The sequence below is a fragment of the Leucopleurus acutus genome (genome assembly GCF_964270905.1).
Source record: "Leucopleurus acutus genome assembly, chromosome: 9".
Classification (NCBI taxonomy): Eukaryota; Metazoa; Chordata; class Mammalia; order Artiodactyla; family Delphinidae; genus Leucopleurus; species Leucopleurus acutus.
Window position 1 is genome coordinate 49,568,962 of NC_139144.1, and position 24,640 is coordinate 49,593,601.

A 24,640-nucleotide genomic window follows, 5' to 3' on the forward strand; every position below is an offset into this window, starting at 1 on the left:
CAAAAAGAATGCAGTTGGCTTTTACCATTAAGTGCAGAATTTTGGGCTCTGAAATATTGGTAATACGACCGCCAGTGTCCCCTAATAACCAAGTATAATATGTAAAAAGTAGCCTTCTGTATATAAACTGTAGTAGATCCAGCCATCTGGCCTTGCCACGTGCCAGCACCCCCTTTGATAGATTAAACCACCTGCCATTCTGGGGTGGTGTTCGTTAGCTTTGAACATTCTCTGTCGGTCCTGTGTCTGATTTTCCCACATGCATGGGTTTGAGACGCAAACAAAGTAAACTCCAGCGCTGCAGTGCGAATGCTCTCAGTTTTACCAGCACCTTCCTTTTCTTGCTTATGCACCTGTCGTTCCATCATGCATGGAAGTAACCTCCTCTAAAGTGAAAGTCTTGCAGATGGGAGGGAAGTGCGGAGGAAATTGGCAGTTATACGTCTTGTAATACGCGGCAGATTGCTGGATTATATTGTCTCTGTTCCAGTAGCAGTTACTTGGGCTACTTCTGTTTTCTACCTCCCCAAGGTGGGATTCTTTGCTTGATAGGAAAATGTCATGTATGAGCAGGTCTTCCTTCCCTCACAGGACCTCTCTGATGAGGTGCAGGGTGAGGCAGAGGTATATTTCACAGTAGTCCATTCAGGCTAAAGCTAGACAGAACATAGATTTATTCTAGCAAATATATATATATATATTTTTTTTTTTGAGGGAAGTTTGGTTGCTTCCACATACTCTGTGCTTACAAGATTCAGAAGAAGTGTGACCAAGCTCATGTGCAATATGAATTATGAGACTCAATGTTTAAGATCATTTTCTTCTTATTTGATAGTTAAATTTTTTAAGCTACAGGAAATTGAAAGAATTCAGTGAATGCCCAATAGACACCTTTCATCTAGATTGACTGTTAACTATTTTTTTTTTTTTTTGCGGTATGCGGGCCTCTCACTGTTGTGGCCTCTCCTGTTGCTGAGCACAGGCTCCAGTCGTGCAGGCTCAGTGGCCATGGCTCACGGGTCCAGCCGCTCCGTGGCATGTGGGATCCTCCTGGACCAGGGCACGAACCTGTGTCCCCTGCATCAGCAGGCGGTCTGTCAACCACTGCTCTACCAGGGAAGCCCGACTGTTAACATTTTTAACACCTGTGTGCCTTTTTCTTTTTTTTTACACATACACTTTCTACACATGCACACACATTTCCTCTTTTGGCTGGACCATTTAACTATAAATTGCAGGCATCAAGATACTTCAGTGTTTGTCTTCTAAGAATAAGAACATTCTTCTTACCATTATCATACTTAGGAGGATTAACAATGGTGTGAAATATATAATATCCAGTCTATTTAAAAATGTACCAGATCTCTCCCCTCACTCCCCACCTCAAATGGCTCATTGCCTTTTGTTTTTTAAATCCAGGATCTAATCAAAGTTCTTGTATTACATTTAGTTGTTGTATATCTTTTAATCTAGAACAGAGCCTTGCCTATTATTGTTCTTTCATGAAATTGACTTAAAACCCAGGTCCAGTTATTTCGTTGAAGGTCCCGCATTCTGGACTTGTCTGATTGTTTCCTCATGACTTGGATTCATGATGGATTTTGGGGTGCAGGTTAGGAAAGATTCTACTACCTATTGTATCTCCTCAGGAGGTACCCCGTCCCGGCATTGATGACACCATGGGTATCCTGTTTCCCAAGCAGCCTTTGACCCACTCGTTTTGGCATCCATGGTGATCCTTTTCTGAATCAGTTATTACACTGATGTTTGAAAAGTAGTGATTTTTCTAACTCTTTGTTTGTCCTCTCTTTATTGTCTGCCATTCTTCAGTAAAGAAAAGCTTTCTTCCCTCCACTCCCTTTTCTTTCTCTCTTAATTTTTTATATCAGTATAAACTCATGGAATTCTTTATTTTAAATTCAGTCCATTATAATCTATTACTGTGTTCTCTGAGTTGTTCAGATTGTCCCAGTGAGGTCAGTGGGAGTCCCTTTAAGCTGGCTTGTACCCTCAGCCTTTGAGTACTCTTTGCTTTTGGTAAATAAGATGTTCCAGGCTCGCTTTGGATTTGTCCTGCTTCTGACCGGGACATTACTCTTTTCTCAAAGAAGTCCTGGTTCCTTTCGTTTGGGACTGGTGCTTGGAAACAAGGAGCTAAGCACTGGCTCATTGTTACCAGGGTAACTTTTCCGTGGAAAGAGCTGGGAAATATACTTTTAAAAAGTTCATAATGATATTTCCTATTTAAATTTAACATTTACAGGAGTTTTCCTTCTCTTCTATTTTGTACCTCTTTCTTTCAGTGAACATTTTGGTTCCTAGATGCATTAATTTTGTACAATTGTAGTATCTTGTAATGTACTTTGCTTCCTTTCCATCCCACCCCCATTAACACACATGCTTTTCCTATTTCTTTTTACATATACTCTTCAAAAATAGAGGCTTAAATTCATTAGACGTCAACAATGTAACATGCATTTAACATAAATAAAGTAATAACATGTATGTTTTTTCAAGAGTTCATAACAAATCTGGAACGTTGGCTTTCTTTTCCTGACTTCCCAGATGAGAACTGAGGGATCAAGCAATTTGCTACCAAAAGGTGCCCAGGCTTGTCTGGCTCTAGTCCTAGGCCTTCCCACTGTTCTGAGCTGCCTCTTCTCTCATAATCTCACAATCCTCTTTAACTTGACATTTTCTTTATGATTTTTTATTATCTTAAATCTTAGCATTTTACTGTGACAGAGAAAATCTTAAATGGTCTCAATCCTTTGCCCTATGACTAACTTTTCTTTCTTTTTTTTTTTTTTTTTGCAGTATTGACAGTGTATAGCTCAGGGAAAAGGGAAAACCATCACCTATAACCTTCTCAGCTTGCCACAGATATTTTGAATTTTTTAGTATCTTCCATAATTTGTTAACCTGTATCAATGTTTTTTATAATTTGAATTCATTTTAATTGTAATTCTCTTTTATAATCTTTTTGACTGTATCAATTTTCATATTTCCATATGCTGTTCATATGAACAGTGTTAAATATAGCTTCATCATTTTCTATCAGATTAATATACCATACTTTATGAAATCATGCCCTTATAGAGTTATTTCAGTTTCTACTTTTCTATAATAGATGCTATTGGAGTGAATATCTTCATGTATATGACATTTTTCCCTCTGTTTAATTACTTCCTTAGAAAGAACTAAGAGAGGGATTCCTGGGTCTAAGGGTAGAAATATTTTATAGCTCACCGTATGTATTGTGATAATTCTTGCCAAAAGGGCTGAGCAATTGAAGAACTTGTCTCCGGTATTTAAGCTGACCGAGCTAGTAGCATAGGACCACTGTTTAAGACCCATGCAGATGTTCCTGTGCTATTTTCCCTAACCCTGACACGCAGCTCCACAGTATTTACTTCAAAACTAGATATAATCATACATCTTTTCTCAGTGTAAAATGGTGAATGCCCTCATTTCCCCTTCCTTTACCTTTCCACAAGTCACACATCATCCTCCCAAATCAAGTACTGTTCCTTGAAAAAATTACATGACAGAAGCCACGCAGTGGCCCACAAAAGCACAACAGCACACGCTGAATGAACAATGAGGAAGTGCTGGAGGACGTGCCATTAGTCTGGTCAGGCTCTTTTGGGGTGTGATCTCCTAGCTTGACTAGCCAGAGGGATTTTAGTGTATAACTTTATTAAAATTTAAAAAGCTATTTGTAAATTGACAACTTTAGGATTTAAAAATAATGACAGCTGTGCTGGCCCAGATGTCATGGTGATTTGAAATACTCATTTTTAGTTAAGTACTGGTCCCCCAGCTGTGGTTTCTTGAGTCCAAGGTCCAGGTCCTGCATATTTTACCATCTCCAGGGTCTAGTCCAATATCTGGCCTCTGTTTTGCATCAATTTGTTGACTAAACTTAGGTAAATGTACTGAGAAGTTTTTGCCCCCCTTATGTTATGAAAGCCCAGGAGTGTTGGGAAATGGAAGCTTTAGTTCAAATTCTAGGTTGCTCATTGTGGGAGGCTCAATTATGGCCACCTGAAGATACCAAGATACCATAATCCCTGGAATTTGGAAATGCGACCTTGTGGAAAAAGTGTCTTTGCAGATGTGGTTAAATTGAGGATTTTGAGATGAAGAGATTAGGACACAACACTGGCAGGGGCAGGAGGCATTGTGACCACAGAGGCAGAGATTAGAGTGATGGGGTCACGAACCAGGGAACACCTGGGGCCACCAGAAGCTGGAAGAGGCAAGGAATGCTTCTTCCCTAAAGAATCTCCCTTTGGATGGAGCATGGCTCTGCTGACACCTTGGTTTTAGATGTCTGGTCCCCAGAACTGTGATAGGATGAATTCCTGCTGTGCTGAGCCACCCACTTTGTGGTCAGTGATTGTAGCAGCCCTAGGAAATGAGTACCCTCACATAGGTATTTTCTTTGGGTAATGAGAAGGCCTGTAGTTGTGAAGAATTTTGGGGGGACAGAGACCAATCAGCCTAATACCGAAAGGGAGCATTTTTTTTCAGTAGTAGCTTTTGGCTAGAACCAGGCATTTTCCAGGCAGAGACCCCTGCTGTAGACTGTCTCCTTGAGGGATGGCCCTTTCTGGAAGGCTTCAGCTCTGTTTAGTGTTGGGCTGAGCTTTAGCGTGGAAGTAAAACACCTGTGCACTGCATGAACTTATGGACTTGTTGGCAAAGGGACCTTGTTTTTCTGGAGCCCTCTTGACGCTAATTTAATGACTCATGAGGTTGTGGCTTGGTCAGCCTTCCACGCTGGGAGAATCTTGTGGAGGCCTGTCCACTCGGTCGTTCAGCAGCTGCTTGAGAACCTCATGTCTGTGCCTGGCACTGTTCTGTATGTGCAGCATACCATGTCGAGTGGGAAAAGGAGTGCTTGCCTGCTTGGTGCTTCTAATTTAGTGCGGCAGACAGGTGTTAATCCGAGAACCACAAATAAATGTGAGCTGATGTTGTGATGGGTGCTATGTAGGAGAGACACGGTGTGAGAGATAGCAGAGGGGGCTTCATGCCAACTGGGAGGTCAGGAAAGACTTCCACTGAGTGACATTTGAGCCATGGGAGTTGGGAAGGTGACAAGAGGTGGGCGACAGAGGACAACATTGTAGACAGAGGGAACAGTGGCTGCAAAGTCACATTCTGAAATGCAGGGGCCGGCAGGCCTGGAGCATGGAAGGTGCAGGGCATGGGGGCGGGGGTTGGTGGTAGGCCGTGGCCAGACTGTGTGGGAACTTGTACTTCATATTAAGGATTGGGGGTCTTTGTCCTAAGAGCAATGGAGAGCCATCAAAGGATCGTGTGAGTCTGGGGATTGGCACGACCTGCCTCTGTTAAACGTGGTCCTCGCTGTTAATATTCTTTGATTTCACCAGTCCTTACTCTCCCTTCTAATAGCCTGTTGTGTTTAGATTTCCCTGCATTCCACTGTTTTAATAGATTTAATGATGAGTTTAATCAGCTTGTGAAGTTCCTGGAGGGTGCCCAGGCCTGGAAGCCTTTTGTAGGTGGACCTCTGGGTGAGGAGGGTTTTCTGAGCCTCGGAGGAGGGAGATGTTGGGTTTGTCTGTGTAATTTTTGAGATATCTTTTACGTTTGGTTGTCATTACGTTTTTGTTTAAAATGGGAATGAAGCTTTTTTAACTGCAATTTTAATACATCGTTCACATAGCTATCTGCTAAGAGCAAGGGAAAAATAAATTGTGTGTGTGTGTCCCTTTGAGCTTTGCCAACATGTTTGTTTCTAGTTGTTGTTCATTAACTGAAGTCTCATTAGAGAGGCTGGGGCTCAAAAGCAATTTGACTAGTACCTGGCCTCACGTGGAAAGACTAAGCATGGCCTGAATAAGCCGGAGGTGTTGGCTGCCTGGCCTCTTGGGCTCAAGATGCTCTCTGCCTGTTACAGGTCCGACCCCTGTCTGTGTGGGGTGGGCACTGGGCAGCTCTGGTATCTAGTTTGTTTGCTAGGATTGCTATTTTCCATCTCAAGTGTGGAATCTCTTTGCACTCCATGCAAAAACAAAAGTTGGTTCTTCTTTTGAAAAAGGGAATTTCAGAAATCCTGATTTCTTTGTTCTTTTTCTCGGACATTTTAATTATGAAAAATTTCAATCATACACAAAAGTGAAATCCTGATTTCTTAGTGACAAGCTGACGCATTCAGCTTAACACCTTGTCAGCCCCTATTCCTCATTGAATCAAAATGATAATGTAATCGTCATCCACAAATAAGTCTTTTCAGAGTACAGAGAATCAATCCTGGGACAATTCCCATTTTGAGGCATGAGGAATAAGGGTGTCAAAGAAGAAAAGATAAAAAAAAAATCTCAGGTTTTAAAATGTGTGGCTATATAAAGTGTGTTCTCTGCCTTTCCTATGTTCGCTATTTATCCTTCTGAGAAGGAGAAAAAAAAGCTCCTTTAAATACTTCACAAGGTGAAGGAGGATATAATAATGTTGTTGATGATAAAAGCATTTTTATATACCTGTTTTCACTTTGCGAGGCTGTCGCGATGAAATCCAGGCCTTGGCCGCATGCTGGGAGTTAATGAGGTTTACAATTGGCAATGCTTAAAGAGTATTAGGATAATGTATTTAAACATCAGCAGTTCACAGTCTGAAATGCTCATCATCTGTCAAACACAATCCAGAATCAATAGGAGGAGGTCTTTCAGTTTGCTAATGAGGAAAGTTTTCTACACTACTGGGGTGGACACAGAGTTCAGATAAACACCTGAAATTCATAAACTGTAGAATTAAGCAAAGGCATTTCTTTAATTAAAAAAAAAATTGGTACTAATCAACAGCAGTCACCTGAGAAGCTTAAATTTTCTTCTTAGTCATCAGACTCCCAAATTAATCTACCAAAACAAAAAGCCTCATTAGCAGCTCTCGTTGAATCAGTGTCATTTTTTTCTTTCTCTCAAAGTGTCTGATTAACCCCCTTTCTTTTTGCATTACTCACTTTGTGTTAATATTTGATGTCTGAAATCATGGGGGGGGGGGCGTGCAATGTGGTGGCTAGATGCTGTCTGTGCAGAGTAGATTAAAAAGAATTCTTAAAAAGGTTTGTATTATGTCGCTGGTACATTAGAAAACCTTTAGGAGTGTCAGGTGCCTGGGTTTATTTTTCTTCTTAATTCCAGAAAGCATTGATTAGTGAGTAGGTGCTGATTTCACTCCTCATTCATATGTAGGGATAGCCCTCCTTCTCTTCCCCCTTCTCCTACTTACCAAGCCAGGCCCTCATTTGGAGACTTTTGCTTTCAAGGGAAGGTGAGAAATGGGCCATAGCTGGAGGTGGGAGGGAGGTGAAAGCGAGGGTCTTTTTAAAATGGGTAGAGGGCAGTGTAATGCATGCTGATGGGAATGACTACAGAGAGTGGAGAATTGACAGTGTAGGAGAGAAAAGGAGGAAATTTCTGATACGTTCTGAGAGGGAGGTGGCCTCTTGTGGTAACATGGAAAGTTCATCTAGAACAGCTGCTCTCAGAGTGTGGTTGGTAGACCCCCGGGGGTCTCAGAGACCTTTCTAGGGAGTCCGTGGGTTCCAAACTGTTTACATAAAAATACTAAGACATCATCTGCCTTTTTTTGTCCTGTTGTATTTGAACTGATGGTCTTAAAAGCCACGGTTTATAGAACTGCTGGTTAGCACCGATTCAGCAGCGACCCCAAGCCCAGCAGTATGAGCGGTCATCGTATGCTTCACTCACACGTGTTCACAATCATGGTAGGAACGATGATGCCAATTCTGTTTCAGAGTGTCCTTGAAGAAGTAAAAATGACTGATTTTTTATTAAATCTTACGCTTGAATACGTATCACTTACAAATTCTGAGTGACTAAACGGGAAGCATCCGTAAAGACTGCTGGTTACTGTCCTGGGATGGTTGTCAGAGGAAAAGCAACTCAGGTGCTCGCCGAGTTAGTCATTTTTTAAATGGAACACACTTTTTGAGAGAATTAAAATTTTCACATGACAGCCTTCTGATACTTAAAGCCTTTTCTGATATAATTAGTGGTGATAGTAATAATGTGGTTTTTCAATATAGTATAATGCAATGTGCCAGCGTTTGGAAGATCTGCATAACTTAGGGAAACATCTTTTCCAGTTGACCAGTACATGGTGTTAGAGAATCACGTATGAGTCAAAGGTCTATTCAAAGTGCAAGATAGACCCATGGATTTTAATGTAACAAGGTGGGAAAAGTTCATTGGTACAGTTTCAGATTCCACATTGCAGCTAATCTTTAAGAAACTATCCCTTGTTGGGATTTGGTGTTGTATCATAGAATATCCACAAGTATCTAAAAAGGCTATTAAAATGCTCCTTCCTTTTCTAACTGTGAATCTGTATGAGGCTTAAATCCTTCATATCCTTCAACCAGAAAAACACATTACAGCAGATTGAATGCAGCTGTCTTCCATGAAGTCCGATATTTAAGAGATTTGCAAAGACATGATACTGCTTTTTTCTCACTACATTTTTTTGTTTTAGAAAATAGTTATTTTTCATATAAATATGTTATTTATATTGCCATATAATAGGCTTATTCACTTTTTAATGAATTAATATTTTAAGAATTTATCAGTTTTAATTTCTCACACAGTAAATATGATAGGTACAACCCACATAAATAAAAGCCCCTTGGGATCCTCAATAATTCATAAGCACGTAAAGGGGTCCTGAGACTTGAAAGTTTGAAAAATACTGAGCTAGAAAAATGGAAGAAGATAAGGTACTATATGGGGCAGAGGTGTTGTATAGATGTGGTGGTGGGATTTGGGGGAAGTTTTCTTCTGATCTCCTTGGTTTTTCTCTGGGAGATAGATGAGACGGAGGATGCAGGTGAGGTATTGTCAGTTTGAGGAGAGAGGAGAATATACTACGTATTCATTTAGAAGTGAATGGATAAAGGAACACAGCATGGCTGCTGGGTTGGACCCACTTGAGGTCCCACCTGAGGGCTTGTGGTCGTGAAATTCAAAGTGAGACCAGTTCGTGTGGCTGTTTGTGTTCTAGCTACCGAGGCCAGCTGCTTACCTGCCGGCATGGAGCAGGAAGTGTTGGCTATGACCGAGGTTGGGGGCTTGGCCGTTGATTAACCCAGAGTAGGTAAGGGCATGCAGGGGAGCAATTACAATGATTGACTATAGATTTAATCTGGATAAGGGGCAAAGAAAGGACATCGGAATAGCAGGCAGTGAGAAGGTGGTAGGCTCAGTGAATTGTTGATTTCAGTGAGATTGAAGATTGTTGAAGTTGGGGTATAGAAGGGAGTGAGCAGGAAGGCTAGAAGGTAGTGAGATGCATGAAATTGAGAATAAGGAGGTATTGCAGTTATTGGTGATGGCAGAAGTCTAGAGTCTCACCGTCGGACTGAGTGACCGAGAATGGATGGAGAAAAGATCATTGGAAGAGGCAAATTCAAGTAATTGGGAGGCCTGGGTGTTTCAAATTATTGAAAATATTGAGAATTAAGGTAGGAGTAGGGTTGGAGAGCATGTCAATGAGTCAGGAGTTAAAACATGTTAGGGAGGAGGTATGAATCTGGAGTTATTAGGTGATAGAAACAAGTTGGGGTGCTGAGTGCTAGTTATATGGTGGGAGTATTTAAACTGGGGGTTAGGAAGGAAGGATTGGGGGATGGTCTGGGAGGGGCAATGGGAAGGAAGGAGTACACCTCCCCTGCTTATAAGCTTGATGCAACCCAGGACTGCAGAGGAAAGCCCCTTGCTGCTTCAGAAGCATGGAAGAGCCAGGTGTTGGTTACAGCAAACAGGTGAAGGGATATTTAGAGGACTCCTGAAAGGAATTCCCTTTAGAGATGGGATTGAGGATGAGATTTTGCTCACCATGTGCTGTGAATTCTAGAGGGCACAGTGGGGAGGGGTTTCTGGGAGATGGTGGGTGACAGAATAGGGAAAGTGCAGAGCCCCTGTGGGGATTAGGTGTGGATGTTAAAGGGTAAGCGGGGAATCTGGGGCTGCTGGCGGGCTGCTGTCGACATGTACAGGATAAAGGGCACAATGAGATTAGTCTTGATGAACTCCAGATTGTGCCTGCTGGGAGATAGGGATCTTTGTAGAGAGGCAAGGAAGCTTGGGGAGGGGCAGTCTTACTACTTGAAGAATTTTTAAAGCAAAAATATTCTGTGGGATTAGAGCTCTGCTGATGTTTTTATCCTAGATGGTTAGATTAAAGGATGAAAGAAGCAAAGAGTTACCGAGCACATATAGGGTTCCAGATCTGGTGCTAACAGTTTCCACCCTTTCTCTTATTTAATCCACATAACAAGTCCTTAAAATAGGTACTTTTACCTCTGCTAACCCTAACCTTACAGAGAGAGGTGCAGAGTCATAAAGTTTAAATAATTTTCTTGAAGTCATATATCTAGTGCTGGAACTAGAATTTGGACCCATTTCTCTTTGGTTTGTGCCCAATCTGCTCTGGAACTTTGTGTGTTTAGAGAAGAATATTAAAAATGGAGCTTTGGGGCTTCCCTGGTGGCGCAGTGGTTGAGAGTCCGCCTGCCGATGCAGGGGACACGGGTTCGTGCCCCGGTCCGGGAAGATCCCACATGCCGTGGAGCCGCTGGGCCCATGAGCCATGGCCGCTGAGCCTGCGCGTCCAGAGCCTGTGCTCCGCAACGGGAGAGGCCGCAGCAGTGAGAGGCCTGCGTACTGCAAAAAAAAAAAAAAGAAAATGGAGCTTTGAATGAGAACTTTGCATATGTCTTTGCTTAGAAGTTGTGATGCCCTTTGCAAAATTCTTAGTCCCTAAGACTGATTATTTGACCAACTTAAGGTGGACCTAAAACCTTCATGAGAGCTATCCCAGCTATCATCCACACCCACAAACTTAGGGAAAACTGTCCTCACATTCCTCACATTTTTATTTTTTAGGCCAGGAATAATTTTTGGTATACTCTTCCCCTTTTATTTCTCACAGACTGAACCTTGAAAGTACCAGTGCACACCGTATTCTCAGAAGGCTCACCTTTATTAGGCCAACTGAAAATACCAACCCTTCTTCCCAGCATGTCAGGATGCTCAGAAAATGTTTGAAGAGCAAATACTGTTCCTTCCCTCCCCCTTGCCTTGTTTGGTTGTCTGGTTTTGCTTTACCTGTACCATAGGTGTTTAAAATTCAAATCTAAGATTTTAAAGGAAATCAAATGTAAGCTCTGTTTCCTGGCTACTTGCAAACATATTTCTCTACAAATATCAGTGTCATTGACACAGGATGTGGCTGTTGCTTAAATTAAAAGTCTTGCCTTAAGCTGTGAGGAATTCCTGAAGTGAAATGTGAGGAGATAGTGCCTGTTAACTTTCCCTTTGATTGTGGCATAATTGTCAATGAGTCACTTCCTAATAAACAGAGTGAGATTCTCAGACTTTAATGAAGGTTTTGGAGGGTAAAGCTTCCATAGCAATCTGATGTAGAGATTTGGGGATCTTCAGTCTGGAAAAATAAGAGGTGAAAGAAGATAACTGTTTAACTTTCATAGAAATTCTAGAGAAACTTTATTATATTATTTGTTTATATTATTTGTTATAGAGTCTCTGTAATAAAGGATATATGATAGCGTGGCCTTGTGTTCTATACCTGAGAGAACCTTGATACTTTAAAAATATGTCAATTTCAGATTTATTAATTCATTTAACAAATATTTATTGACACCAACTATGTGCCAGGCACTGTTCTAAACAAAACAGATAAACATTGCACTCTTATATAGCAAATAGACAGTGTAAACCAATAGACATATGTGATAGAGAGGCAGGTGGCTGTATCTGTTTGTGCAAGGGAAGGAGATGGTGAGTGGCCATGTGCTCTGGGGTACTACAGTCGATAGGGTGGTCGGGGAGACCTCTTTGTTTTTGTTTTTGCGGTACACGGGCCTCTCACTGTTGTGGCCTCTCCTGTTGCGGAGCACAGGCTCCGGACGCGCAGGCTCAGCGGCCACGGCTCACGGGCCCAGCTGCTCTGCGGCACGTGGGATCTTCCCGGACCGGGGCACAAACCCACGTCCCCTGCATCGGCAGGCGGACTCTCAACCACTGCGCCACCAGGGAAGCCCAAGTGTGCTTGTTATCTTTGAGATAAGCCAGGAAACCAGTTTGATCAGAGGCTGGTAATGAGCAGGAAAGTGGAAGAAGTCAGAAAGGTATCCAGGAGCCAGATTATAAAGGTACTGTAGTATTTTATTTCAAGTGAGGGAGAAGTCACAAGAGAGTTTTGAGCACTGGATTGACGTGATCAGAGTAACAGTTTGAAAGGATCTCCCTAGCTGATTTGCAAAGAATAGAATGAAGTGAGCAAGAGTGGAAGAAAGAAAAAAGATAGTAGGACTAGAGGGCTAGTTGTGGAGACGATAAAAGTGATTGGATTTGGGGTTTTCTTGATAGATTGGATATGAGATATAGGAAGGAACAAGCTAAGTGACTGAGGGGATTCTGAGGGAGGAACAGGTTTGGAAGCAAAACTAAGCATTCGTTAGGACATGATAATATCCGGGTGTCTATTAAACATGTAATTGGAGACAGAGCCTGATAGATGTTGGCATCTGGATTAATTTTAGAGGAGAGGTCTGGGTTAGAAATGGGAGTCAACCAAATTAGTTCCTTCATCTGAGCCAATTTTCAGCATCAGGAGTTGATGTTGTAATAACTTCGGAAGGTTCAAAGAGTTGTGTGTCATTTTTTTTGTGGGAATGGGGGCCTTTTTTTATATTGAGTATTATGAACTCAAAGGGCTTTTATGCATTTGGTATATTTTAAAAATTGAGGTATAGTTAATTTATTATGTTGTGTTCGAAGTGTACAGCAAAGCGATTCCATTATACATACATATGTATGTGCATATATATATATATTTAGATTCTTTTGCATTATAGGTTATTACAAGATATTGAGTATAGTTCCCTGTGCTGTACTGTTGGAACTTACTGTTTAATTATTTCATGTTTAGTAGTGTGTATATGTTAATCACAAACTCCTAATTTATCTCTTTCCCCGCCCTCCCGCCCCCCCCACCCACCCACTATCCCCTTTGGTAACCATAAGTTTGTTTTCTATGTCTGAGAGTCTATTTCTATGTTGTAAATAAGTTCATTTGTATCATTTTTTTACATTCCACAAATAAGTGATTTCATATGGTATTTGTCTTTCTCTGACTTACTTCACTTAATATGATAATCTCTGGGGCAATCCATGTTGCTGCAAATGGCATTATTTTATTCTTTTTAATGGCTGAGTAATATTCCATTGTATTTGTACACCACATCTTCTTTATCCATTCACGTGTTGATGGACATTTAGGTTGCCTCCACATCTGGGCTATTGTAAATAGTGCTACTGTTTACAATAGTGAATGCTGAGGTGCATGTATCTTTTTCAATTAGAGTTTTCTCCAGATACATGCCCAGGAGTGGGATTGCTGGATCATATGGTAACTCTGTTTTTAGTTTTTTAAGGAACCTCCATACTATTCTCCATAGTGACTGCACTAATTTACATTTTCACAAACAGTGTAGAAGGGTTCCTTTTTCTCCACACCCTCCCCAGCATTTATTATTTGTAGACTTTTTAGTGATGGCCATTCTGACTGGTATGAGGTGGTACCTCACTGTAGTTTTGATTTGCATTTTTTAATAATTAGTGATATTGAGCATTTTTTCATGTGCCTCTTGGCCATCTGTCTGTTTTCTTTGGAGAATTGTCTATTTATGTCTTCTGCCTATTTTTTAATTGGGCTTTTTTTGTTGTTGTTGTTATTTTGATATTAAACTGTATGAGATGTTTGTATATTTTGGCAATTAAACCCTTGTCAGTAGCATTTTTTGGAAGTATTTTCTCCCAGACTGTAGGTTGTCTTTACATTTTGTTTATGGCTTCCTTTGCTGTGCAAAAGCTTTTAAGTTTAACTAGGTCCCATTTGTTTATTTTTGTTTTTTTCCCCCATTACTCTAGGAGATGGGTCCAAAAAGATACTGCTGTGATTTATGTCAAAGAGTGTTCTGCCTATGTTTTCCTCTAGGACAGTGGTCCCCAACCTTTTTGGCACCAGGGACTGCTTTCGTGGTAGACAGTTTTTCCACAGATGGGGGGTGGGGGCTGAGGGTATGGTTCAGACGGGAATGTGAGCGATGGGGAGCGGCAGATGAAGATTCACTCGCTCACCTGCTGTTCACCTCCTGCTGTGCGGCTCAACTGTTGGGGACCCCTGCTCTAAGAGTTTTATAGTATATAAAAGTATATAGGGGCCTCCCTGGTGGCGCAGTGGTTGAGAGTCCGCCTGCCGATGCAGGGGACACAGGTTCGTGCCCCGGTCCGGGAAGATCCCACATGCCTCGGAGCAGCTAGGCCCGTGAGCCATGGCTGCTGAGCCTGCGCGTCCGGAGCCTGTGCTCCGCAACCGGAGAGGCCACAACAGTGAGAGGCCCACGTACCACAAAAAAGAAAATAATAAAAAATTTTTAAAAAGTATATATATATAAAAGTTTATATATATATGTGTGTAAAAGTATATATGAAGTATATAGTTTTACATTTAGGTCTTTAATCTATTTTGAGTTTATTTTTGTATATGGTGTTAGAGAATGTTCTAATTTCATTTTTTTACATGTAGCTCCCCAGTTTTCCCAGCACCACTTGTTGAAGAGAAGTGTTGAAGAGTCTTTTCTCCACTGTATATTCTTGCCTCCTTCATTGTAAAGTAATTGATCATAAGTGTGTGGGTTTATATCTGGGCTTTCTATCCTGTTCTGTTGATCTATATGTCTGTTTTTGTGACAGTACCATACTGTTTTGATCACTGTAGCTTTGTAGTATAGTCTGAAGTCAGGGAGCCTGACTGCTCCAGCTCCATTCTTCTTTCTCAAGATTGTTTTGGCTATTCAGGGTCTTTTGTTTCCATACAAGTTTAAAATTTTTTTTCTAGTTCTGTGAAAAATGCTGTTGGTAATTTGGTAGGGATTGCATTGAATCTGTAGATTGCCTAGGGTAGTGTGGTCATCTTAACAATACTGATTATTCCAATCCAAGAACACGATGTATCTTTTCATCTGTTTGTGTTGTCCTCAATTGCTTTCATCAGTCTCTTACAGTTTTCAGAGTATAGTTCTTTTGCCTCCTTAGGTAGGTTTATTCTTAGGTATTGTATTCTTTTTGATGCGATGATAAGTGGGCTTGTTTCTTTAATTTCTCTTTCTGATCTTTCACTGTTAGTGTATAGAAATGCAACAGATTTCTGTGTATTAATTTTGTATCCTACAACTTTACCAAATTCATTGATGAGCCCTAGTAGTTTTCTGGTGGCATCTTTAGGATTGTCTATGTATAGTATCAGGTCATCTGCAAACAGTGACAGTTTTACTCCTTCTTTTCCAATTTGGATTCGTTTTATTTCTTTTTCTTCTCTGATTGCTGTGGCTAGGACTTCCAAAACTATGTTGAATAATAGTGGCAAGTGTGGACATCCTTGTCTTGTTCCTGATCTTAGAGGAAATGCTTTCAGCTTTTCACAGTTGAGAGTGATGTTAGCTGATGTTTGTCACATATGGCCTTTATTATGTTGAAGTATGTTTCCTCTGTGTCCACTTTATGAAGATTTTTTATCATAAACGGATGTTGAATTTTATCAAAAGCTTTTTTCTCCATCTATTGAGATGATCATATGGTTTTTATTCTTCAATTTGTTAATGTGGTGTATCACATTGACTTGTAGATATTGAAAAATCCTTGCATCCTGGGATAAATCCCACTTGATCAAGGTGTATGATCCTTTTAGTGTATTGTTGGAGTTGGTTTGCTAGGATTTTGTTGAGGATTTTTGTGTCTGTGTTCATCAGTGATATTAGCCTATAATCTGCTTTTTGTGTGTGATATGTTTGTCTGGTTTTGGTATCAGGGTGATGGTGGCCTCATAGAATGAGTTTGGAAGTGTTCCTTCCTCTGCAGTTTTTTGGAATAGTTTCAGAGGATAGGTGTTAACTCTTCTCTAAATTTTTGGTAGAAATCACCTGTGAAGCCATTTGGTCCTGGACTTTTGCTTTTTGGGAGTTATAGAATTACTGATACAGTTTCAGTACTGGTAATTGGTCTGTTCATATTTTCCATTTCTTCCTGGATTCAGTCGTGGGAGATTATACCTTTCTAAGAATTTGTCCATTTCTTCCAGGTTGTCCATTTTATTGGTGTATAGTTGCTTGCAGTAGTCTCTTATGATCCTTTGTATTTCTGTGGTTTCGGTTGTAACTTCTTTTTCATTTCTGATTTTATTCATGTGGGCCCTCTCCCACATGGGCCCACATGAATAAAAAGAAAATAGCTTTTTTCTTGATGAGCCTGAGTAAAGGTTTATCAATTTTGTTTATCTTTTCAAAGAACCAGCTTTTAGTTTCATTGATCTTTGCTATTGTTTTTTAGTCCCTATTTCATTTATTTTTGCTCTGATATTTATGATTTCTTTCCTAAGAAAGAAACTAAGTTTGGGCTCTGTTTGTTCTTCTTTCTCTAGTTGCTTTAGACATAAGGTTAGTTTGTTTATTTGAGATTTTTCTTATTTCCTGAGGTAAGCTTACATCACTATAAATTTTCCTCTTAGACCTGCTTTTGCTACATCCCATAGGTTTCAGTTTGTCGTCTTTTCATTTTCAGTTGCCTCTAGGTGCGTTCTGACTTCCTCTTTCATTTCTTCAGTGATCCATTGGTTGTTTAGTAGCATACTGTTTAGCCTCCATGTGTTTGTGTTTCTTTACAGTTTTTTTTTTATCCTGTTTCTAGCTTCATAGCATTGTGTTCAGAGAAGATGCTTGATACGATTTCAGTTTTCTAAAATTTACTGAGGCTTGCTTTGTGGCCCAGCATGTGATTCATCCTAGAGAATGTTCCATGTACACTTGATGAGACTGTGTATTCTGCTGCTTTTGAATGGAATGCTCTGTAAATATCAGTTAAGTGCATCTGGTCCAATGTGTCATTTAAGGCCTGTGTTTCCTAATAGATTTTTTGTCTGGATGATCTGTCCATTGATGTAACTGGGGTGTTACAGTCCCCCACTATTATTGTGTTACTGTTGAATTCTTGTTTTATGTCTGTTAACATTTGCCATATATATTGCGGTGCTCCTGTGTTGGGTTGTATTTGTCATGTTTTAATCAACTGTATGTATTTCATCTTTGACCAGTGGGAACCTTTTTATATTTTCTCCTTTGTCCTTTTTGATAGGTTCCATCAATATTGGAGTATTTCCTTGCTTTGTGGCAAAGCAGGATGTTATTCTATGTATTTCCTGCTCCAGACCTGGACTCAGCCACACATCCATGGAGCTGTATTCTTTTTCATGGGCAGCTATATATAGAGACCTGCTTTGAGGCTTTAGTGGATAGAAGGAGGAAAAAGTCTTCAGTTTATACTGGTATTTCAAAGTTAAATGGACAAAATTCAAGTCAAAATATGTTTAGTCTCTGATTTTTTAAAATTTATCTCTATTCTTTCACTGAAAATCTTGATTACCAGCAACATCACAGAATTACGTGTTTGCAATATGTAGGATATATTCAAAATAAAAACACCAGTATTGATGCTGACAGTTAGATACGGAAGGAAGCTTAAGATTTCTTTTCAACTTTATTTGTGCTTAGACTGCATCCCACTAAGTATATACAATGAAAATACTGTGTTCTAAGGTTATTTGAAATAATTCATTTCTCTGTGCGGTTTTGCCACCAACTTGATGTATCTGGTTAGGTTCATTCATTTCAGTTTGTTTTCAATTTTTAGGGACTGCTTTTTTTTCTTTTAGATCTAATTTAATTGTTGCATATATAAAACAAATGTTTCCTAAGTCACAACTATATAATAGAGGCAAGGTATACTCAGAGAAGTCTGGCTGGAGATGCCTGTCTTCTTCCCCCTGTCTCCACCCTCCCCCTTATAGCTTACCCTTTTTTCCTTTAGTTTTTGTATTTTTCTTCCACAGGGTGTTTCTCCCCCAAATATAAATAAATTGGTATGCATGCATATTCATGTTCATATTTCTCTCCCCATTCATACCCCAAACCAGCCATGTAAACTCTCACTATAGTGTATATATACTGTAGTATTTGGGTTCTTTATTACTGTTTATGCTACAGTGTATATAGTATATGTGCATGTGTGTGTGTTTTAGTTAGGGTTCTCCAAAGAAACAGAATTAATAAAGCATATCTGCAGTTGACCTTTGAACAACACAGGGGTTATGGGCACTGACCCTCCTAACAGTCGAAAATTTGAGTATAACTTACGGTTGGCCCTCTGTTCCTGCGGTTCTCCCATATCTGCAGTTCTGCACCCTTGGATTCAACCAATCTTGGATCATGTAGTACTGTAGTATTTACTTTTGGGGTGGGGGAACTATGTATAAGTGGATCCTAGCAGTTCAACCCATGTTTTGTTTTGGTTTTTTTTTTTCAAATAAAAGTCTCTCCAAATTCGTTACTTTCAGGCAGTAACAGATTGTCACATTTAACAACTGTCTTATATACACCAAAGATTCCAGAGAAAAAAACAATTTGAAAAACTTTAATAAATGGAAAGAGAACTTTTCCCAGTTACCTTATACCATTTCTAAAATATGAACAGTTACATAGACTTATAAGAGTAGAAAACAGTAGAAAATTGTAATGTATTGACTAAAATTATTAGTTCAGTGAATGGACATCTCAATTTATCTAGATTATCTAAAATTCTTGGATCTGTGAAATATATAGAGAAATTTTTCACTATCAAGGCCCCCCACCATTTCACTGTGTTATTCAAAAAATTAACTGATTTTTCTTTTGTAAAAAATTGGATTTTTGAATCCTGATACTAGCAGGTTTGCAGAAGTTTATTGGGTTGAAAAGAAAAGAAATTTTTTTAAAAACCAATTTTTTCTGCTATTCCACTCAAATTTTAAATTGAGTTTTGCATTGTTTCTTTTTTTTAATTTAATTTAATTTTTTTTTTTATACAGCAGGTTCTTATTAGTCATCAATTTCATACACATCAGTGTATACATGTCAATACCAATCGCCCAATTCATTACACACACACACACACACACACACGCCGCTTTCCCCCCTTGGTATCCATACGTTTGTTCTCTACATCTTTGTCTCAATTTCTGCCCTGCAAACTGGTTCATCTGTACCATTTTTCTAGGTTCCACATATATGCATTAATATACGATATTTGTTTTTCTCTTTCTGACTTACTTCACTCTGTATGACAGTCTCTAGATCCATCCACATCTCAACAATAGACCCAATTTCGTTCCTTTTTATGGCTGAGTAATATTCCATTGTATATATTTACCACATCTTTATCCACTCGTCTGTCGATGGGCATTTAGGTTGCTTCCATTACCTGGCTATTGTAAATAGTGCTACAATGAACATAGGGGTGCATGTGTCTTTTTGAATTATGGTTTTCTCTGGGTATATGCCCAATGGTGGGATTGCTGGATCATATGGTAATTCTATTTTTAGTTTTTTAAGGAACCTCCATACTGTTCTCCATAATGGCTGTATCAATTTACATTCCCACCAACAGTGCAAGAGGGTTCCCTTTTCTCCACACCCTATCCAGCATTTGTTGTTTGTAGATTTTCTGATGATGCCCATTCTAACTGGTGTGAGGTGATACCTCACTGTATTATTGATTTGCATTTCTCTAATAATTAGTGATGTTGAGCAGCTTTTCATGTGCTTCTTGGCCACCTGTATGTATTTTTTTGGAGAAATGTCTATTTAGGTCTTCTGCCCATTTTTGGATTGGGTTGTTTGTTTTTTTAATACTGAGCTGCATGAGCTGTTTATGCATTTTGGAGATTAATCCTTTGTCCATTGATTCATTTGCAAATGTTTTCTCCCATTCTGAGGGTTGTCTTTTCATCTTGTTTATGGTTTCCTTTGCTGTGCAAAAGCTTTGAAGTTTCATTAGGTCCCATTTGTTTATTTTTGTTTTTATTTCCATTACTCTAGGAGGTGGATCAAAAAAGATCTTGCTGTGATTTATGTCAAAGAGTGTCCTTCCTATGTTTTCCTCTAAGAGTTTTATAGTGTCCAGTGTTACATTTAGGTCTCGAATCCATTTTGAGTTCATTTTTGTGTGTGGTGTTAGGGAGTGTCCTAATTTCATTCTTTTACATGTAGCTGTCCAGTTTTCCCAGCACCACTTATTCAAGAGGCTATCTTTTCTCCATTGCATATCCTTGCCTCCTTTGTCATAGAGTAGTTGACCATAGGTGCGTGGGTTTATCTTAGAGCTTTCTGTCTTGTTCCATTGAGCTATATTTCTGTTTTTGTGCCAGTAACATATTGTCTTGATTACTGTAGTTTTGTAGTATAGTCTGAAGTCAGGGAGTCTGATTCTTCCAGCTCAGCTTTTTTCCCTCAAGACTGCATTGACTATTCAGGGTCTTCTGTGTCTCCATACGAATTTTAAGAATTTTTGTTCTAGTTCTGTGAAAAATGCCATTGGTAATTTGTTAAGGATTGCATTGAATCTGTACATTGCTTTGGGTAGTATAGTCATTTTCACAATATTGATTCTTCGAATCCAAGAACATGGTATATCTCTCCATCTGTTGGTATCATCTTTAATTTCTTTCATCAGTGTCTTATAGTTTTCTGCATACAGGTACTTTGTCTCCCTAGGTAGGTTTATTCCTAGGTATTTTATTCTTTTTGTTGCAGTGGAAAATGTGAGTGTTTCCTTAATTTCTCTTTCAGATTTTTCATCAGTAGTATATAGGAATGCAAGAGATTTCTGTGCATTAATTTTGTATCCTGCAACTTTACCAAATTCATTAATTAGCTCTAGTAGTTTTCTGGTGGCATCTTTAGGATTCTCTATGTATAGTATCATGTCATCTGCAAGCAGTGACAGTTTTACTTCTTCTTTTCCAATTTGTATTCCTTTTATTTCTTTTTCTTCTCTGATTGCCATGGCTAGAACTTCCAAAACTATGTTGAATATTAGTGGTGAGAGTGGACATGCTTGTCTTGTTCCTGATCTTAAAGGAAATGCTTTCAGTTTTTCACCATTGAGAATGATGTTTGCTTTGTCATATATGGCCTTTATTATGTTGAGGTAGGTTCCCTCTCTGCCCACTTTCTGGAGAGTTTTTATCGTAAATGGGTGTTGAATTTTGTCAGAAGCTTTTTCTGCATCTACTGAGATGATCATATGGTTTTTTTCCTTCAGTTTGTTAATATGGTGTATCACATTGATTGATTTGCGTGTATTGAAGAATTCTTGCATCCCTGATTTAAATCCCACTTGATCATGGAGTATGGTCCTTTTAATGTGTTATTGGATTCTGTTTGTATTTTGTTTAGGATTTTTGCATCTATATTCATCAGTTATATTGTTCTGTAATTTAATTTTTTTGTATTATCTTTGTCTGGTTTTGGTATCAGGGTGATGGTGGCCTTATAGAATGAGTTTGGGAGTGTTCCTTCCTCCACAATTTTTTGGAAGAGTTTGAGAAGGATGAGTGTTAGCTATTCTCTAAATGTTTCATAGAATTCACCTGTGAAGCCATCTGGTCCTGGACTTTTGTTTGTTGGAAGATTTTTAATCACAGTTTCAATTTTATTACATGTGGTTGGTCTGTTCATAGTTTCTGTTTCTTCCTGGTTCAGTCTTCGAAGGTTATACCTTTCTAAGAATTTGTCCGTTTCTTCCAGGTTGTCCATTTTATTGGCATAGAGTTGTTTGTAGTAGTCTCTTAGGATGCTTTGTATTTCTGCTGTGTCTGTTGTAAGTTCTCCTTTTTCATTTTATTGATTTGAGTCCTCTTCCTCTTTTTTTTGATGAGTCTGGGTAATGGTTTGTCAATTTTGTTTATCTTCTCAAAGAACCAGCTTTTAGTTTTATTGACCTTTGCTATTGTTTTCTTTGTTTCTGTTTAATTTATTTCTGCTCTGATCTTTATGCTTTCTTTCCTTATGCTAACTGTGGGTTTTGTTTGTTCTTCTTTCTGTAGTTCCTTTAGGTGTAATGTTAGATTGTTTATTTGAGATTTTTCTTGTTTCTTGAGGTAGCCTTGTATAGCTATCAACTTCCCTCTTAGAAGTGCATTTGCTGCTTCCCATAGGTTTTGGATTGTCGTGTTTTCATTGTCATTTTTCTCTAAGTATTTTTTGATTTCCTCTTTGATTTCTTCAGTGATCTCTTGGTTATTTAGTAATGTAGTGTCTAGCCTCCATGTGTTTATGTTTTTTATGTTTTTTTCCCCTGTAATACATTTCTAATCTCATAGCGTTTTGGCCAGAAAAGATGCTTGATGTGATTTCAAGTTTCTTAAATTTACTGAGGCTTGATTTGTGACCCAAGATGTGATCTATGCTGGAGAGTGTTCCCTGCGCACTTGAGAAGAAAGTGTTATCTGCTGTTTTTGGATGGAATGTCCTATAAATATCTATTAAATCTATCTGGTCTATTGTGTCATTTAAAGCTTCTGTTTCCTTATTTATTTTCATTTTGGATGACCTGTCCATTGGTGCAAGTGAGGTGTTAAAGTCCCCCACTATTATTGTGTTACTGTCGATTTCCTCTTTTATAGCTGTTAGCAGTTGCCTTATGTATTGAGGTGCTCCTATGTTGGGTGCATGTATATTTATAATTGTTATATCTTCTTGGATTGATCCCGTCATCATTATGTAGTGTCCTTTCTTGTCTCTTGTAACATTCTTTATTTTACAGTCTGTTTTATCTGATATAAGTATTGCTACTCCAGCTTTCTTTTGATTTCCATTTGCATGGAATATCTCTTTCCATCCCCTCACTTTCAGTCTGTATGTGTCCCTAGGTCTGAAGTGTGGGCCTCTTGTAGACAGCATATATATGGGTCTTGAAAAACAAGTACCCATTCAGCAAGCCTGTGTCTTTTGGTTGGAGCATTTAATCCATTCATGTTTAAGGTAATTATCGATATGTGTGTTTCTATTACCATTTGCTTAATTGTTTTGGGTTTGTTTTTGTAGGTCCTTTTCTTCTCTTGTGTTTCCTGCCTAGAGAAGTTCCTTTAGTATCTGCTGTAGAGCTGGTTTGGTGGTGCTGAATTCTCTTAGCTTTTGCTTGTCTGTAAAGCTTTTGATTTCTCCATCGAATCTGAATGAGATCCTTAATGGGTAGAGTAATCGTGGTTGTAGGTTCTTCCCTTTCATCACTTTAAGTATATCATGCCACTCCCTTCTGGCCTGTAGAGTTTCTGCTGAGAAATGAGCTGTTTAACCTTATGGGAATTCCCTTGTATGTTATTTGTTGTTTTTCCCTTGTTTTCAATAATTTTTCTTTGTCTTTAATTTTTGCCAATTTGATTATTATGTGTCTCAGCCTGTTTCTCCTTGGGTTTATCCTGTATGGGACTCTCTGCGCTTCCTGGACTTGGGTGGCTATTTCCTTTCCCATGTTAGGGAAGTTTTCGACTATAACCTCTTCAAATATTTTCTTGGGTCCTTTCTCTCTCTTCTCCTTCTAGGACCCCTATAATGTGAATGTTGTTGCGTTTAATGTTGTCCCAGAGGTCTCTTAGGCTGTCTTCATTTCTTTTCATTCTTTTTTCTTTATTCTGTTCTTTATTCTGTTCACCATTCTGTCTTCCAGGTCACTTATCCATTCCTCTGCCTCAGTTATTCTACTATTGATTCCTTCTAGTGTATTTTTCATTTCAGTTATTGTGTTATTCATTTCTGTTTGTTCTTGAATCCTTCTAGGTCTTTGTTAAACATTTCTTGCATCTTCTCGATCTTTGCCTCCATTCTTTTTCCAAGGTCCTGGATCATGTTCACTATCATTATTCTGAATTCTTTCCTGGAAGTTTGCCTATCTCCACTTCATTTACTTGTTTTTCTGAGGTTTTATCTTGTTCCTTCATCTGGTACATAGCCTTCTGCCTGTTCATCTTGTCTGTCTTTCTGTGAATGTGGTTTTTGTTCCACAGGCTGCAGGATTGTAGTTCCTCTTGCTGCTGCTGTCTGCCCTCTGGTGGATGAAACTGTCTAAGAGGCTTGTGCAAGTTTCCTAATGAGAGGGACAGGTGTTGGGTAGAGCTGGCTTTTGCTCTGGTGGGCAGAGCTCAGTAAAACTTTAATCCACTTGACTGCTGATGAGTGGGGCTGGGTTCCCTCCCTGTTGGTTGTTTGGCCTGCGGCAACCAGACACTAGAGCCTGCAGGCTCTTTGGTGGGGCTAATCGCGGACTCTGGGAGGGCTCATGCCAAGGAGTACTTCCCAGAACTTCTGCTGCCAGTGTCCTTGTCCTCAGGGTGAGCCACAGCCACCCACCTCTTCTGCAGGTCACCCTCCAACACTAGCAGGTAGGTCTGGTTCAGTCTCTCCTGGGGTCACTGCTCTTTCCCCTGGGTCCTGATTCGCACACTACTTTGTGTGTGCCCTCCAAGAGTGGCGTCTCTGTTTCCCCCAGTCCTGTCAGAGTCCTGCAGTCGAATCCCGCTAGGCTTCAAAGTCTGATTCTCTAGGAATTCCTCCTCCCGTTGCCGGACCCCCAGGTTCAGAAGCCTGACGTGGGGCTGAGAACCTTCACTCCAGTGGGTGGACTTCTGTGGTATAAGTGTT

The 24,640-nt window shown here is 39.5% G+C and overlaps 1 protein-coding gene across 1 annotated transcript in view; it reads left to right on the plus strand.

Moving 5' to 3' along the window:
• SLC25A13 (solute carrier family 25 member 13) overlaps positions 1–24,640 on the plus strand; it is a gene marked incomplete at its 5' end in the record, with an annotated part of 204,398 nt that overhangs the window by 45,803 nt on the left and 133,955 nt on the right.